Here is a 16,255-nt window from a genome sequence, read left to right on the forward strand (position 1 = left end):
ATTAAATTGTTCAATAGTAAAATTATATTTACAATTTAAACAATTTCAGCATTAAAGCTTATTACGTAGATACGAGCAGAAAGTAAAATTCAAACAAAAAAAAGCAAAAATAAATAAATGCAGAACTTGTCGGGCATAGCCCTCAGAATTTCGTTTTAATTCTAAATTGACATACTATGTAAATATTCCTGCAGTGGTATAGGCATATACATACATATATATTTCACATATGTATTTGTTTGCGGCTGTTTTCGTTAACATGTATTTATCAATTCATGTCTCTCGTTCTTTTGCTCCGATCTTTCTTATTTGACTTCAAGTGTCTAGTAGGGCATGCGCAGAAATACCAAAAAAAAAACAACAAGCAGCTGTTAATATATTCATATAAAATTTAGCAAATACATATCGTCGGTGATACTGCAAAACGATGTACATATGTCAATGCAATGAGTACACACTTGGCATTTAAATGATATGTTACCTGCACCGGAATGCATCTGCAAATCCGTATACTCTCATACATTTATGACAATACTATCTACCTTTGGCTGCTGTGAGATGAACACCTAACAGAAGTGATCAGTTACAACTGATAGATCATTTAAGCACCAGAGATAATAGCCCTGTTCGCGTACGCACTATCCAGTAAATCCAGTACTAATTTTACTGGTTTTTTACTGGATGTCGTTTTCGTACGCAAAAACTTGCAAGAAACTAGCAAAAGAGGGGAAATTGAGAGAGCAAAAATGACAGCAGAACTTGCAAGTTTTACTGGATCAATTTTTACTAGCAACTATTTGCTAGTAAGAAAAACAGCTGATGGCATGATGCTTATTGTAAATCACATTTAGTCTGTTCCTTTGAACTTCGGACTAAAACCTGTGGAACTGTCAAACTACAATTTTACGCTCTCAAATGAGAGTAAAAGGAGAACAGATGCAGAAGTGCATAGGAACGCAAAAAGCACTATTTCATGTAAAAACATCAGACGGACCTACAGTTTTACGCCGACTCCGAACGGCGATTGTATTTTTATGAGAACTTGTTTTTCATGGCAGAAATACACTCGGAGGTTTGCCATTGCTTGCCGAGTAGCGACCGCTGTTTAGAAAACCCCCTTTTTTCTAAATTTTTTTACGATGTTGCTTTGACCAGGGTTTGGACCCAGGTCCTGCGGAGTGGAAGCGCGCACTGCTTACCATTATGTATGTGTGCACATAAATAATTACCGAATAAACATTGTGGAGAACGTTCGAAAAATATCGTCGACATCTCATTTGAATATCGAACTGACAACGAACTTATTACCAACCTTAGTTTCCCAACGTTCAGAGTAAATTGCAAATATACTCGAAATGGATTCGAAAAACAATGAAAACCATGGTAACAAGAGATGAAGTAAAATCCAGCTCACTCTCAAAGGGAAATATAAGACAATAACTCACTCACAATCAAATTTCAATTCGAATACTGCCCTTTTGCACAATCGCTATCGAAGGTGAGATTCGAAAAAAAGATTAGGTAGAATTTCTTTTATTTGACAGGAGAAGCAAAAAAACATGTTAAAAAGAGTATCAAAAACAGGTAGGGCTTTTTAAAAAGTGGCTTGTAACTTCATAGGTTTTGGTACTAATACTTTAAAATTTTTACTGAACGTGTTGTTTATTTAATACCTCCTATCAAAATCTTTGAAAAACGAAATTTCGAAAAAAGTGTTGGTTAGGGCCTTTTTGCATTAAGGCGAGGATATGTGAAAGGCTGTTTATATTTATTATTTCATGGCACCCTGTTCCGNTATCTCATTTGAATATCGAACTGACAACGAACTTATTACCAACCTTAGTTTCCCAACGTTCAGAGTAAATTGCAAATATACTCGAAATTTCGAAAAACAATGAAAACCATGGTAACAAGAGATGAAGTAAAATCCAGCTCACTCTCAAAGGGAAATATAAGACAATAACTCACTCACAATAAAAATTCAATTCGAATACTGACCTTTTGCACAATCGCTATCGAAGCAGGAGAAGCAAAAAACATGTTAAAAAGAGTATCAAAAACAGGTAGGGCTTTTTAAAAAGTGGCTTGTAACTTCATAGGTTTTGGTACTAATACTTTAAAATTTTTACTGAACGTGTTGTTTATTTAATACCTCCTATCAAAATCTTTGAAAAACGAAATTTCGAAAAAAGTGTTGGTTAGGGCCTTTTTGCATTAAGGCGAGGATATGTGAAAGGCTGTTTATATTTATTATTTCATGGCACCCTGTTCCGCGCATATAGAATATTTGTAGATGTTGTCCTTCTTTGTTATGTACATACACTTAATATTTTTCTACATATTTCTATTTAAAAACACTGAACTACTAAGAAACAAGTAAGAGCAGCGCTGTCTTCGGCTATGCCGAAGGNACATTATTGCTGATGAGAGTGACAATAAAAAAGTGGGCATGTCATACCAAAACAATATTTTCGAAAGCAAACAATCTTTGGGTTGTAGTTTATTTTTAGCTAAAAAGAGAACTGGGGTGAACTTAATATGATCTTGAATATGTATGTATGTATGTATGTATATGTAGGCATGACAATTTTAAAGCAAAGCAAAGATGGCAAGCTGAAAGCATACTTAGCGAGGCATATATTAGGAATGAACAATCAAGAATTCGGAATAACAACTTTTATTCAAATGGAATAACCCTAAGCGCACTGAAGTCGTACCATTTTTTAACCCTGTAACCATAATCGATCTAAGAAGGCCCTTTTGGTCAAAGGTACTTTAAAATAAAGTCGAAACTCGGTTTTAGATTGTGCATTGCTTGATTCGTATTCTAAATCTTACGATTGCTTGAAGAATCTCACAAAACGAAAATTAGTCCTCCAAGGAGATTGTGCCACTTTTTTAATCAGTCACATGTGATTTCTATGCCCACAAATCGAAGCGCTTATGCACGTAAAATTTAAAATTTCATGCACATATGAGCAACAATTAAAATCCAGTGCTCGTAACAAAGCGCTCATGCAATTGGCGTATTAACCATCTAGGAAAATCTAAATTAAAGTTTGAGTTATTTTCTATACATACTCTGTAAATGGCCGTTAGGTCTAATGGTTGAAAATGGGGTGTGATGTGTTCCACAGAAGGTTTGTTTGGTCATGAAGCAATGTGCTAACGGTAGCATGGGATAAGGCTATTCTTTTTTATGTAAATATGTATGATATTAAGAGCATATGGAATCGGCTGAATTCGACGTGATTCGAATTACCGTCAGTTTCAGCGGGAAATAAATGTAAATGCATGTTTTTTCGCTTTAAGGTCTTCATATTGAAGTATGTTACCAAAAATACGCTCTACAATAACTGACTCCGAATATCTTTAGATCACCAGACGATGGGGTGTCATGTTGAATTAAAACTGGCGCAATCAGGATCCATTGAAAAGCATAAATTTTATGTTAGTCTAGGTTTACATAGCTCTGAGGTCTTTGAACCTTAGTTGTTTGAAAGGTGCGCAGTTAAAAAGCAACGCTTTAGACCGTACCACACAGCAGTGATACTAAATTTTATCCTTACGTCTCCAATCGGACATTGTTCCCTTAAAACTCCTTGGCGAAATCGAGAGTTAGAGTTGTCACTTCATTAGCCTAAAAGCAGCTTACAACTGCGACTGTTCACCATTGGCCAGAACGAATTTAAAACTTTGATTGCTTTGAAGATTTCGCTTCCGTTCGCTTTGCCGACTTGAAACTTATATAGCGTGATTCAAGTGTGATGCAGACCTTTAACAGTAATTATTTGTGACGTGTTAATGTTTTGTAATTTATTTTCCAGAAAATTCATACTACAGGCTAGGGCAAACTTAGTCATGGAGCGATACTCAGTTGAACAACGCGTAAAAGTGAACCAAATGTTTTATGAAAATGGTTGTTTTCCAAGAAGTGTATCTGGCGTATTGCGTGATTTTTTCGATCAACATAGCTGGCCATCTGAGTCAACAATCAGCCGTTTGGGCTACTGAAAATCCACATGTCATTCAAGAAAACACTGACTTAGGGTTTACACCGGACAATACTGTCATTACAATAGCAACGAATGCACACTTTTTCACTAATACATGCATACTTTTCCATGCATGCGTTTTTGACAACTAATACGTATATCTTCATTGTCTTGACAGCATTTTCCAATGTAAACGCGCATTGAGTTACTGGTTGGTGTGGTTATGTAGCTGACGGTGTATGGCTGATGGAAAATGCTGACGGTAACTCTATTACGGTGAACGGAACACGTTATCGTGACATGATGACAAACTTTTTATGACCTTAATTAGATGTCATGGACTTGGAGAATATGTGGTTGCAACTGGACGGATCCACTTGCCACATAGCGCATGAAACAATGAACGAAGTTCCCAGGACGTTACATATGTATATAGTTAGAAGACACTCAAGATTAATTGATTACAGGGAGCGGAAGTTTCTGGTGAATAATTCTGCGTACGACTGAAGGCCTGATTTTCAGACGAATTTAATTCATATGTTGGATATATGTATATTGCCTACTAGCAAATATCGGGCGTGCTTCACTGCAAAACTTTTATGGTTTCATTCGTAAAACCTAAAATAGAATTAAAGAACTTTATGAAGTGAGATATTCAAAGAAATTTGCGGTAAATGAAACATACTATATTTTTTATGAATAAGGGCGTTAATATATTTTCGGCGGTATTTATTCCTGGAAATTTAATTTATAATCTTCTAACTCGATAATACATGTCGTGAACTTTCCTCAAGGTTTTTTTTTTTTTTTTATTATTTACTTGATCTTATCACTTTAATGGAATACAATTTTTGAAATAGGGTCCAACCCACTAAATAAAAATATTTTTAGCAGTAAACTTTTTCAGTTTGATATCCGTATTGCAAGATTTTATTTATTTGGTCAATTTAATAATTGAATACAATTTTTCAAACAGGTGGCAATCCTCTTAAAAAATATTTTTGGCAGTAAACTTTCCTAAACTTCTTTAGCTTGATACCCAAATTGCAATATTTAATTTATTTTATTATTTAAATCAATGCAAAATTTTCAAACAGATGGCAACCTTCTACAAAAATATTTTCGACTGTGAGCCTTCTTAAACCTTGCCTGTTACAATTTTATTATATGAACGTATAGATATGAAAAGGAACAACACAAAAATTTTGCCGATAGGTGGCGCATGAGTCGAGACTTTTGGCAAACCAGGTATTTTATTTAGTGTCCGATTTGGTTCACACTTGGAAAGCTTGTTTTAAAAATACTTTTTTACTATGTACTTATTAACTTATATGTAACTTATGAAAGAATAGATATGTAAACTGAGTTGTTATTTGGTATCGTACTACCGGAATTTCCTGCAGGGTAGCCGAACTAGTTAGGCCGTGCACCAGGCATTAGTGTGAGTGCTTCTTATGTGTTTCGATACCCTGCAGAAACAAATTATCAATTGATAAAAAATAACCTACTTGTAGTTAGCTTTTTTTTAGGATTTCTTACAAATATATAACTTGTAGTTAGCTACTAAAAGCTAGCTTGGAACTAGTTGACATGTAATGCAGGAGATTGTTTTCTTTAAACGCGTTTCTATTTAAATATCCTGCACTTCGCAAATACTTTTTCGAATTGCGGACTAATAAAAGGAAGATCGAAATTTCATATTATCATTTTTAAGTTATGTCTGACGGAGTTCGAATATGGGACCACCTACAGCAGAATATGTAAAGAAATATGAAATGTAATAAATAATAAGTAAATAAAAAAAAAAAAAAAAATAAATAAAATATTTTGTTTTTCCTGTTGATATTTTACGTCCAAAAGTAGTTAGTTACAAGTTAGTACATCAAATGCACAGGCAACCACCCTTGACTTTTTCGCGGCCATCGCCATAGAAATATACATAGTTAGCTTTGGCCAAAGAAAATATACAGATAATAGTGACCTTTAGCTCCTTCCTCATCAACTTAAAGTTAGCTTATAGTTAGATACATTTCCTGCAGGGTATACATAGAATGTATGTATGTATGTATGTAAGTATGTATGTGTAAAGCCTTAGAACGTGCATATGTAAAGTATGCATGTCAAAGATCAAATTCATAGCGCATACATGCCGACGAGTAAAGAAATAGCAATGACAAAACATTGCAGCAAAAGTACTAGAGTAATTCAGAATACTGAATTAATTGCCGAGCAGATAGTAACTATGTAGACTCATTGCGAGTGTCGTTGGTTGGATATAAACGTGTGTGTTCACCCGATAATTACAGGTAATTATTTCAGTTCGCTGCTGTTTTTTTCGAACTTATTTTTATTTATTTGTTTTTTTTTTTCTTTCCGTTCCTGTTGATTGCGTATTTGCATGGATATGTTTTTCCATTTGAATTTCAAAGCTAATTACTCGGTACATATCTATGGAAAAAATCCAATAGTAAATATATAATTTGATTTCTGATAAGTAAGTATGATTGCAAGTGATGTGGTGCTGCTGTTGGTCTTTTAATAAGAAAAAAAAAAAAAAAATGCCGCAACCCAATTAAAAGTAAACGCTTACAAGGCCACGTATGATAAATATGATTGCAATAGCATCTTAACAATTGTTGGTGGAAAAGTACTAAATACATATGTATGTATAGAGCAGCGGCTTGCCAGCGAAAACTTTTATTTACATACATATGTATGTAGATCGAAAAAATTTTTTTAATAATTTATTTTTTTTTTTTTTAGTAGCTATCTATTAATATTTTTTGTACATATGTTGTACTTCCGCCTCGCCGTTTGGTGGGCCGCATGCTCTTAATAAATATTTTTTTAAAAGCATATCATTAAATTGTGACAATAGCTGACCTTAAACATAATAAAAATAAATAAATAATTCGTATGAGCGCGGCAATTGTTTGTAAAAATACATACATACATACATTTGTACTTACTTATAACTTAATCTACGTTGCGGCTAATGAATTTTTAACAATGAAAAAAAAAAAGAAAATGTCTACTAAAAATATGGAATATAATTTTTTTCACATCTTACTACATTTACGCGTATTACAATTTTTTTATAAAAAAAAAAAACACAAAAAACATTTATTAATGGTTCTTTATACACCTCAGCCTGCTACTCTAACCTCTATGTACAGTAAGTAAGTATATACTCATACGTTTAGACATACCTGCATTACGCAAAAACACACAAATACGACACGACCGGTATGCGCTCATTACGAAACAATGCTTTCTATCTTACTTACAATTTTTTTTTTTAATTTTTTTTACGTATTAAATCCCTTACTTTTCCTATTTTNATACAGTAAGTAAGAACATACTCATACGTTTAGACATACCTGCATTACGCAAAAACACACAAATACGACACGACCGGTATGCGCTCATTACGAAACAATGCTTTCTATCTTGCTTACAATTTTTTTTTTAATTTTTTTTACGTATTAAATCCCTTACTTTTCCTATTTTCTTGTTCTCATTGTTATTGCTAAATCTTTATGCGCCATTGGAGGAAGCAGCGTTGCAATTAAACGGGCGCTCGTGTGTTTTTTTATTACTTTCATTCAGACTTACTTCAATGTAAAATGAAAAAAAAAAAAACATTTTCATTTGCTTATCTCAATTAACTAGTAAGCGTTTAATCGTCTGCTCAACACACGCATGCGCGCGCACACTTAGATATTTTTTGTAAACCATTTCGCTAATTAAAAATGGTGTACGGGCACTATATAAAATTGCTCGCATAAAAATCACAACATTGACATTAAGCACACATACATAGTACATACATAGGTACATACTTACATTCATAGGTAGTTACTTAAAATAAGTCGCATTTTACATGTTAAATACATTTCAAATAATAACAAAAATAAAAATAAAAACAGCAGCTAAATAGTCGCAAATATATGTACATACATACATATGTATGTACATAAGTATGAATTTATGTACTACATACATATGTATGCATGTATGTACATACGTACTTCATGTAAATTTGGAGCGCCAAGCAACAGGCGCACTACCCCATGTCTCTACAAGTGCAGTTCAAGGAGAATAGTTTAATTGCATTGAGCGGTCAGTACTCTGCGCGCTGCGACTCTGTATTGGCAGGGATTCGCATAGAAGAGACACTGAGGGTGTTAATGAGCAATGAGACAGAACACTCGCTACAGTTAAATGAATGAAAGCTATGTACAATATATATGAGCAAATCGCCCTTAGTTGTTGTTTTTTTTTGTTTGTCACACTGCCTTCTCTCGGCAGAAAAAAACGCTAAAGCATTCTTCTTGCATTTATTTCAAACCAATGGAATTCCAGAAACAAGTACCATAAAAATAAATCAAATATTTGAATAATTTTAGCCTCAAAACGTTTATTAAGGCGAAAAACTACCGAAATAACTAATATTATCATTGCCACGCGAAAAGATCATAATTGTTTTTTGTTTTTTTTTTTTTTTTGTTAATAACTTTGGGAAGTTTTCAAATAAAATGTTCATGTTAGAGGCAATCAAAGCCGGCATCAAATATAGCATATCTGTGAAGTTTCACGAGTGTGCCACCAAAATAAAAGGTTATGATGCGTGCACAAGATTGAAAATGTATATTTTATATTAACACATTCAGCCAAAAAGTCAAAAGAGTTCAAACTCCATCCATATTTCGATATTTCATATAACTTGTGTATAAGTAAACTAAATTAGACTTTTAAAACAGGTGGCAACCCTCTTCAAAATATTTTCAAACTACTACTTTCTGAAACCCCTTTTGTTTGACACCCATATGGTGATACATATGTATTTCTTTTACCTAATATGATTTTTTAAACAGGTGGCAACCCTCTTGTAGTTCAGCTAAGAAACAAAGCTTTTCAAAACTATGTCTATTCGTACCCATTTTGTAATAATTGATTAATTTTTTTAAATAATTTGAATATAATTTCTTAAAAGATGGCAACTCTTTTCGAAAAAGTTAAACTTTATTGTACATCTACTGCCAGAGCCCTTTAATTTGACACCTCACTTTTGAAAATCGAACGAACGGTACGGATATGATGGTATTGATTATTAAAAAATTTGAATTTAATTGTTCAACAGGTGGCAACTCTTTTCGAAAAAAAAACCCAGTTTGCGAAGCTACAGGCCAAGCGCTTTAGTTTGACATATCAGATCTTTTTTCCTGGACAAAAAATCCCTTCGCGTATTATATATATGGATGCCCAGGCATTTTTTGTCCATGTCACCAAATCTGCAGTGCTCATTCGATTTCCGACAAAGAGGTGTTGTAGATGCTAGAACTTACCCTTGATTTTTGGCAAATTATGTTCGAAATTTTTTTTTATGAAAAAATTCGGAGCACCGTCAACAAAAAAAAAAATCAAACCATCAAAAAAAAAAAAATAAAAAATCAATCAAAACCAAAAATCAACCATAGGTCCAATATACTTAAAATTTGCACTTTGCTTTACTAAAATTTGATGGGTTACAAAACTGAATACAAAAATTTTGTCCAAATGGGCTGATCAAGAAGTTCGAAATTTTGGTTAATCTTTGCATATTTTTCATAATTTTTGCATAAAGTCTTAAAGTTGGATTTATATCGTGTTTGTTAAGTAATTAGCTATACTTTCATAAAAAAATAATTAACGTTAAATAAAATAAAGAAATATAGCCAAAACTAGCTAAAATGTCGCGTCCCAGTTTTTATTTGGTTCACTGTATGCGTATCTCGGTAATCGATTTATCAAACTCAGTGGAATTACTGACCTTACCATAAAAAAGCTATATGTCGAAATCGTACTAAAATTACGCCCACTTTCCACTTCCAAAAAAAAAAAACGTTGCACTACGATGAATTTTGTACTCTAGCAGCTGAAGGAACGTATACTAAAAATTTCAGACATGTGCTAACGATGTAAAAAAAAAAAATGTTTACAAAAAAATTCGCAGTTTATGATAAATGTCCATGTAGTTGTGACTTTTGCATTTAATATATTTTGCGAAAATTGTGATTTGTGCTTATATTCAACAGCTTTTAAATGCGGATTTGTGATTTTTGTGAGGTTTTCCGAATTTTGGCTGCAAGTTTAGGTAACAAATTTTAAGTATCTATTGCCATGAGGCAAATAAAGACTAATTAAGTTTACCTTCCAAAGATTTGTGGATTGTGTTTTTTTTTGCAAGTTCCAGGTGAGTTTATTCAATTGGCCAAGTTGTTAATAAAATAGTCAGTGAAAGTATTTTTTCTTGTTAAATAGGTTTTGGAAGCTGCGCCTGTGGATCTCAACAAGTGCAAGGAATGCAGCGCTTTTAGAACTTGGCTTGTGAGTAACATGATTTAGTAAAAATGTATACTATATTGAGATTAATTATAATTTATATTATATATTATATGAAATTTATACTTTATTAAGTACAAGTCTTATCTTTTTTTTTTTAACTATTGTCTTTTATCTTTATTGTTTAAACTCGGAAAATAAAAACACAAATACGTGAGTATAGTTAAAACTATTTTACCATTATTACATGTTGATTTTTTTGCTTAAAATTAAAAAAAATTTAGATTCTTTTCCGACCCTGTTGTTTTGGTACAATAATTATTTGAATTCATACTTTTTAAAAATAGTATTCAAAAATGTTCACCTTTTTTTACTACATTTATATGCATTACCGAAATGGGGCTACCAAAAAAGTGAGGTTATGTAACTGACATCACCTTGTTTATTCCACCATAGCAACGCATGAAAATGTAAGAAAATTGTATGAATTTCGATTTCTAAGCGTAATTGTCAAACGCACGCATACGCATACGCATGTTATGGAGGACCGCCTTGACTTCTTCGATTCTGGAATTTTCTCGATTAAATTTCACTTTTTGCTCGCGTAGGGACTACACGCACTCAGTTTTTTTTTTTTTTCTTATCTACCTTAGCGTCGTCTAAATTAACCTTCGGCTAAAATAACTCTTACGCCAGCCAAAATACAATTTTATGAGTTGTAATACTTTTTTGAGATTTTTGACAGTCTGCTCATAAGCGAGTATTTTTAGATTAACTACTGTGACTTAATCACTCCCAACCAACCGGATTTACTGAGTACTTTGTGCCGTAAAAGATTCACGCCTCCTAAGTGCCTAATCTTCTTTTGTATTAGCACTAGAAAATTTACACCAAATTAGCTTATGACCAATATGTGGTTATCAAAGGAATATTAACGAAAATAATGCCATAAATGCTATAGTTATCGCTGTTAAAAAAAAATAAGCAATTTTATAACCAATACTATGTATTTGGGTTTTTGTTGCACTTGCCACCCCAATAGGCGCCGCCGCGGTGCTTATGCGAAATGCTAAGAGGGCAATTATGATTTTTATATTTTTATAGTAAATCTTCAAGTACAACTACGCAATTATCGAAAATTGTACGTAATTCAGCGGAATAGTAAGCAAAAAGTCTGCGATTGTGTACATATAAGAAATATGATTAAAGAGTAATGTGTGTTGGCAAAAAGCATTCCGGTGATAAGATAAACGTCAATTGCTTTATACATACATACATACATATGCGGACGGACAACTAACCAGTTTAATCTATATATGTACATACATATGTATACGCATGTATGTATTTACATATATAGTCAATGTAAACAACCAGTAAAGATCGCACATATGCAATACAATATACATACATATGTATATGCATACATATCTGAAATGCGATTAACCTTATAGCCACCACTTCTAATACCAACTAGTTTTTCTTCCATCATGAATAACAATAATTTTTCGGTTTTTCAGCAATTTTATATCTTTGCAACTCTTAACAAATAAAATGCATGTGTGTTTGTAAACAAAAACAAAAAAAAATTATATGATAAAATAGTTAGCCAATAAAAGTTAATGATTGAACCCCAATTAAGTTGTTAATAGATCTGGTGTAATTTTATGCACTGCTACTACTTTTTGTATTAACTATTTTATTAATTAAATATAAATGCACGTGTATGCATGCGTAACAAAACACTGACACACACGCGCACACCACAATAAAATGCTAACCTAATTGCATATCAGAGAACAGCATGAGTGCCCATTTTTGTGACTCTAACAGGGCAATTTTGGCTAAGATAGTAAAAAGTCTTTCCAAAGAGCAATTAAAGCAGATGAAAAAATAGTTCGGAAGACTTTTGTGTTATTTTTGTTATTCTAGTCTTAGAAAAAAAGTTCTCTCATTCACCACTCGTGCTGAAAAGCGCAGTGGTCAAGTGAGCAAAGCACCGGCGTGACATTTGAGAGATGCGAGTTCGAATTTTCGGATTGTTTTTTTTTTTAATTCACATTATTTTTCTTTTTTAATATAAGTTTCTTCTAAATTTTAGATTTTATTGTTTTAGGAAGAAAAAAATATATTTTTCAATTTCATTTACTTTTGTAAATAAATTTTTTCCTTTTTTTAGTTTCATTTTCTTCCAGTTTTTAGATTTTCATTTTTAGAAACTTATTTTATTTATTGCTTTTTGTAATTTAATTTGTTATCTTTTGCTTATTTCATTTTCTTTAAATTTTCATATTTTATGGTTTTATAAGGAAAAATATTTTGGTTTTATTTCATTCAATTTTCAGGATACTTTTTTGTATTTTTTAAAGTAATTTTCTTTCAGTTTTTAGATTTCGTTTTAAAAATAAAAATATTTTTTCTTAATTTAATCAATTTTTTTTTTTACTTTTAAAAATTTATTTCACTTAATTTCATTTAATTTTTAGAAACTTATTTTATTTATTTCTCCCTTTTTTAATTGAATTTGTTTTTTCTTTTAACATAATTTTATTTGAATCTTTATATTTTATGGTTTTATAAAGAAAAATATATTTGTTTTATTTAATTTTTATTTAATTTTATTTTATTATCTTATTTTATTTTCTTTTAATTTTTGTTTTGTCTTAGCATAACGTTTAGATCTTCTCGTTAGCAGATCTTTAAATTAGTCTTTCGAAAGACTTAAAGCGGCTTAAAAATTTGTTAAAAGTAATAAAAACAATACATTTTTCTGTTGCATAATTGCATTTTGATTTTGTCGTTAATTGTTGTTTAAACTACCTTATTTTTTTAAATAATTTTAGCGACTTGGAAAGAGGCAATTAATTAAAAATAATAAAAAGCAATAAATTTTTTTGAAAAATTTTCTATGTTGCTCGTTTAAAAACGGTTTTTGATTTTTTCATTCTTTTTTTAATTGGAAAAAAATATTATATTTTATTCAAAGAAGCTAAGAATTGCTCCAGTTATTATTTACTCACTCAAGTAATAGGTAATTGTTATTTGGAGCGAAGATTATGCAGATGGCGAAAGGGTGATAAACATTGTATAGCAATTTTCTATGAATCTTGAACTCTTTACTGAATTTGATAAGGATGCTTCTTACTTTTTTGAATTTTAACCATGGTGATTATTGTTTGTTTAGATTTCAAAGTGGTACATAGAACAACCGGTTTTGCTTTTCTATTTTATTATTATTCTTCTCTTCTAAAAATGATTGAACATTGAAAAAAAATTGCCAACATTTTTTTTTATTTAAATTTTTTTTTTTGCAAAAGTAAACTGGCTCATCTTGGAACGGCAAAAAAACGTCAAATTTGGATATAAAGCCTGGTCTTTTATCTCTGAGTTGAAAAAATAATACAAGAACGACAAAATTATTTTTTCCACAACTAATTAATGGCAAATTCATGGGTATATGCGATATTTTTTTCCTCATGTTGTTTCACTAACTTTATACACTTGCGCTCGCTGCGCTCACTAAACGCCCATCTGTCCAGCAGCAGAATACATAAGGTCAAGGCGCACCCAGCCTTTCACTATCCGGGAGCACTTCCCCAAGGATTCCCTGTCATGCCAGCTCATCGACCATACGGTTTCCACCGATTTCGCTGTGTTCCGGAACCCGAAAATAAGCCTAATAGCGAAGTTGTCCTTCAGCGTTCTCGAACTAGCCGTCAAGGAGCCCAGAGCCTTGATGTGCTTGGCTGTGGAAAATATAAACTAAGTGGAGTAAACATAGCAAAATTTCTGAAGCCATATTTACGATACTCATGTAAGAAAATGTACAGAGTATAAATGCAATGTTACTACTGTTGCGGTATACTCGTGCCATTCTCTGGTACACACATGCATACATATGTACGTGTATGTGTTATGCGCCTGCCAACAAGGCAAATAATATTAGATATGATTTAGCATTTTTTTTTCCACAAGTAAATAGTCGGGCGACACTGACGATTTCTACTTGTATTTTGCGGGAGATGTTGTTGTTGTTGTTGCTGTTGATTTGTACCAGTGAGGATGATGACGATGCTTTCAAGCTTAAGTAAATACTTGAACTTGAAAGCAATTTCCATAAAGTTTTATTATATTGCCAATAAGCACAAGGAGTTTTATGGCCTCTCCAACAGTGAATATGTTAAGTGCACAAACACATACATACATATGTATGTACATACAAACCGACCCATATGCATATGTGAATGCGAAACCCCTTTACCCTTAGTAATGCTGATAGTGCACCCAATATAAAATAAAAATTGTATATACTACATATACATATATACATAAACATATGTATGTATTTATTATCAAACTATGTATAAATATGCCACTAATCATTCTCAATACAGAAGTTTACAAGTACATTAGATTAGATTAAGATTTAATTTTTAAAAGTTAGCAAAATTGAAATCGGAGATTTATGGCAAAATGGCCTCTGAGTGCTTGCCGGGCGATCGTACTTAAGCTCTATCGTGACTGTACGCGAAGGTCAGCGACGGGACCGAGATGACCTACATATATTAATAATAAAACACGGCAGGAAACTAGAGGGAGAGTCTGCCTGAGTGGACAAGCCTCCGTACATCAATGTGAAAACATCGCTTTGCCCATAGTTTTAAGGTCGGAATAATACGCGAGATGGTATGTTTAGCAACTTGGCAGAGTATATGCTGAGGTTAGCTATTTAACCGTACAGTATTGCTGCTGCCGAAAGAAATAAATACAGGAAGGTTTGCAAGAACTCTCACCAACAAAAGGTCAGACATTTATACGTCGCACAGTGCCGCCTAAGTGGGCAAAAATCGAAAAATTCGTTGTCTGCAATGTGAACGTGTTTGGTATTTTTGTAAAGGTAATTTATCCACTAAAACAAATTAAACAGAAATTTCCTTATTAAATAAATTGTATGCCGCCAGGAAGCCAATAAAGTCGATAAATTTTATACTAAGAATATTAATAACAGCATAGCCATGCGTAAGCTCTTCACCGAAATAAATGTCAAAAATACTTTCTTTGAAATAAAATGTTACAGTATTAAAAATTTTGGAATAAACAGTTTTTCTTTATCAACATTAAAAAAAAATGCAAATTTTAATGGACTGAACAAAAAATATCATTTTTTCATTTATTATCAGTGCCATCAGGTCTGCACGATTCTTTTATTTCGTATATTCGTTTAGGTTTATTTTTTTTTAACGAGTTAACGGGTGGCAACTCTTTGATTAAATTTTTTTTTATAAGTTAAACGAATTATTATTTCTTGTTTAATATGTCCGATTTTTTCTTTTGTCTGATACCCATATTGATGTACATATTTCATTTACCGTGTTCCCCTAATAAAAGTGAATTTTAAAAGAAAAGCATTTGGAAGAGGTGGCATCCCGTTTCAAAAAAATAAAAATTTTTGGGACATCTACCTGCCAAAAAATTTTCAAATTCAAACTGCATTTACAGTAAAAGTATGAAAGGTATGAATTTAGCGTCCTCAATTGTACTAAAACGCGAATCTTAATTTAAATCCGTCCATAATTTTATTTTTGCCCACATTTCATATGGAAGGGGAGCACTGTGCGTTGTCTGATAATTTACTTTTTTTTAAACATTGTAAATTTATTGATGGAAAGTTTAGAGATAAAACTGATCTACAAGCACTCCGTGCCAATGCTTTACAATTAAAATGTAAACACAATGTAATGAATTGATACCTGTAATATACGTATATACTTACATAAATACATACATATATATATATCGTCGTTTAAAGTACAAAACCGCGTATCACGATAACGCAAAATCGCGTATGTAATGTCACCAAGATTTTACAGGAGAGAGTAAAAAAAAGAAGGGAAAGGAAAGGAAAAATTAAAGGAAAAGAAAGGAAAGGCAAGGAA

General features: G+C 32.1%; 1 protein-coding gene across 1 annotated transcript in view; it reads right to left on the bottom strand.

Moving 5' to 3' along the window:
- The window catches only part of Hnf4 (Hepatocyte nuclear factor 4), a 45,484-nt gene that overhangs the window by 8,173 nt on the left and 21,056 nt on the right, over window positions 1–16,255 (bottom strand). The window lies entirely within an intron of this gene.

The sequence above is a fragment of the Rhagoletis zephyria genome, unplaced genomic scaffold (assembly GCF_001687245.7).
Source record: "Rhagoletis zephyria isolate East Lansing unplaced genomic scaffold, Rhagoletis_zephyria_1.1 Rzeph_scaffold_02126, whole genome shotgun sequence".
NCBI classification, from domain to species: domain Eukaryota; kingdom Metazoa; phylum Arthropoda; class Insecta; order Diptera; family Tephritidae; genus Rhagoletis; species Rhagoletis zephyria.